The 3,294-nt window shown below is 53.9% G+C and overlaps 1 protein-coding gene across 1 annotated transcript in view; it reads right to left on the bottom strand.

Annotated features, from left to right (window-relative positions):
- Nucleotides 1–3,294, bottom strand: part of ISCA1 (iron-sulfur cluster assembly 1) — a 28,480-nt gene that overhangs the window by 24,528 nt on the left and 658 nt on the right. The window lies entirely within an intron of this gene.

The following is a 3,294-nucleotide window of genomic DNA, read 5'->3' as shown; positions in this document are numbered from 1 at the left end:
GGGGGGGGACGGGAAGCGGGGAGGCAGGGGAGGACTGCAGCCATTGCCCCAGTCCTTGGGGCCAGGCTGGCTCCTGCTGAGCCCCACTGTCCAGCCACACAGCCAGCAGCCACATGGTGCCAGAGTGGGAGGTGGGCGGGCAGGAAAGAGGGGAAACTGGGGGCACGGGAGTGGAAGTGAGCGGCCGTGTAGGAGCATGGGGCACATGTTGTATCCCAGGGCCTGTGCCAGCAGGGTCCAGAGTGGAGTGGCAGGAGTGTGGGCTGGCAGGGGTCTACAGAGTTGGGCTTGGCTGTGCCAGCAGGGAGAAGGGGCATCTGGTCTGGTGCCATAGAGCCCCTGCCAGCTGGGCCCCCACACTCCTGCCTGGCTATTTCTGGTTCCTGCACACCCACTTGCTCCCCTAGTTCCAGCCCCACAGTAGGGCTGTGTGTGCTTGCCCCACCTGTGACCCCGTGCTCTCCCATCTGAGTGGCAGGGGCACGGAACAAACCGGTGCTCAGCACAGGAGAACAGCGGTCCCTCCCCCTCCCTGTGGCCAGCATTTCCTGGTGCAGCTGCCCGGCGCTGTCCTGTGTCTCTGCTGTGTCACCACTACCAGTGCGGAGCACGCACATGCAGCTCTATGTGGGCTGTGAGTGGCTGCAGCACAGAGCACCGGTGGTGGCAGAGGGAAATGCTGCTTTTCTCCTGTGCTCAGCACCAGTTTGTCCCACACTGCAGCTGCTCAGCCTTGGCCCTGCACCGGCTCCAGGCTCACAGCAGCATCAGCTAGGCACAAGCTGCTGCTTGGGGCGGAGGAAAGAGGTTTTTCCTCATCGCCACCAGGCAGTGTTTGGTGTGGCCACCAGGAGAGTTTGGTTGTGATGTGGATCCTTCACTGCCGCTTGTGAGCTGCCCAGCATAGTGAGGGGAGCCCGCTTTCCTCTGCCACAAGCAGCAGCTTGTGCCCAGCTGCGAGTCTGGAGCTGGCACGGGGCCCAGGCTGAGCAGTGGCAGCATGGCACAAAATGGTGCTCAGTGTGAGAGAAAAGCAGCACCTCCACCTCCTGCCACTGGTGCTCCATGCTGCAGCCGCTTGCAGCCCATGTGGGGCTGCCTGTGCCTGCTCTCTGTTGCCAGCAGTGACACAGTGGAGATACAGGACAGCCCTGGGTGGCTGCACCAGGAAGCGCTGGCCATTGGGTGGGGAAGGAGAGGCTTTTCTTCCGTGCTGAGCATCAGTTTGTTCTGCGCCCCTGCCACTCAGCCCAGATGGGTGAGCGCGGGATCAGGGCTGCATACACTCACCTTGCCTGTACCATGGGGCTGAGGCAGGGGGATGGGGGGTAAGCAGGTGCATGGGAGCCAGTGCACCAGGGCTAGCGCCAGCAGGACCCAAAGCAGGCTGGCAGGAACACAGGGCAGGGGCTGTCTGGGGCTCTATAGAGCCAGGCTAGTTCCCTTGGCTCCCTCCTGGTGCAGCGCAGCCTGGCTTCACAGATCTCTGCCAGTATGGCCCTGTTCTGGCCGCCCCACCCTTGCCCCCACTGGCGCTAGCCCCAGTGCTAGCACAGGCCTCGCACTCCTGCTCAGCTGTTGCTGAGCTTCATGTACCCAACTCGCTGTCCCTTCCCCCACCTGCTGCAGCCATTTCCCCGCTCCTCCCCTGCTGGCTGGCCATGGGACAGCAGGAACAGATGGGACATGGTGCCGGAGCAGTGAGTGGCAGGGGAAGCAGCAGAAGGGCAGCAGTGGCAGATGGGGCGAAGTGGCAGAAGAAGCATGGGCCTGCGCCAGTGACCTGAGGCCAGGAGTGGGAGAAGTGCAGTGCCCAGGACTCTGCCTGCCACAGGGGGGGCTGTGGGCAAACTCTCTCCCTCCACCCAAGAAACAACACTCCCCAGCCACCCTCCTCACACACAGCCCCCGCAAAAAACTGACACCTGCCCACACACCCACAAACCTATACTTACCCACAATATACAAGAGTAAGACCTCATCTGAAGCTATGATACTATCACCTCTATGTACACCACACACACACGTGTGTGTGTAAATCAAGACAAAAATATTTTTTGAAATGAAATTAATGAATGTTGTAGTACACATTTGATTTTTAGAATATAATTTAGTATTTTTCTGGTTCCAAGATGGCAAACCCCACTTGCTGAAAGGAATACTTCCAGGGGACCAAGGGAGGGACTTCTGGTGGCAAAGGTTAGGGATTAGAGGGTGGAACTTCCAGTCCCAAAACAGCGACCAGGGGACAGGGCACCTATCAAGGGGTGAGGCTACCCATGCAGCCCTCAATGGCTCGCCAAAACTCTGCAAGCAGCCCTTCACCTGAAATAATTGCCCGCCCCTGCTCCAAGTACTAGCAGTTATTAGGGTAAGTTTTCCAGCTGAATTATTTATCAAGAATTCACCTAGTAGGTCTTTTTGACCTCTACTATAAGTCAGCTTAGGCCCAAAGCTCAAGCACCATTAGTTTATATTCTAAATGTGGTAATTTAAAACATTTTGAAATTTGAAATGTTTATTATATCGTGCACTTATTTTTCCTTATAGGCATTGCTGTGGCTGAAATTTAAAAATGCTAGGACATGAAGCAATTTAAAGTTAGGTTTTAAAAGCACCAGCAATTCTGCTCCTCTTTTAGCATGCCTTAGTTCAGCATTTCCTCTTTGCTGGAGAGGCAGGGCTTCAGATATGAACACAGCTTTCTTTTCCAATCTCCAAATATCCAACCACAAATATAATGGTCAAGTGGTTTCCACAGTATCATGTGACCATCTAACAAATTAAGCATGTCATTAAAAAAAAAAATCACATTTGTTTTAGTGCTGGAGTGATATAGCTTTGACAGTACAGGAAATGTATGAAAGGCAAGGATTTTTGTTGCTGATTTCTTCAGGATTGGAAGGATGCACTGCATTTGAAAGCTTATTGGGGAACAGGTCTAGACATACCATCTTGCAGGAGAAAGTCTCCTGGGAACAATTTAACCATGGTTACCTTTCTCTGGAGCCGCCATTTTTACTGCAAGTGAAAAAACTCCAACATCTTTATGCTGGCGGTTTCTCTTGGGAGAGCAGCAACAACTCTCCCAGGAGAAACTAGGAGCACCTGCAGGAGGCCAAGCTGGGTGAAGTTTTTCTATCAAAGACCAAACTTAGAAGTCTCCCCGATTATTTGAATGCACTGACATGGCCAAAAAAATCTGTACACACTCTGAGTGCCTGTCCCTGGCTTCATGAGCTTGGCCCAATCATGCAGCTGGTCCAATAAAAGAGATTATCAAAAAAAAAAAAA

This window comes from Gavialis gangeticus, unplaced genomic scaffold, assembly GCF_001723915.1.
Source record: "Gavialis gangeticus isolate Ggan-Ray unplaced genomic scaffold, GavGan_comp1, whole genome shotgun sequence".
NCBI lineage: Eukaryota > Metazoa > Chordata > Crocodylia > Gavialidae > Gavialis > Gavialis gangeticus.
Note: the sequence above shows the minus strand (reverse complement) of the source record. Positions and strands in the feature narration are given on the sequence as shown.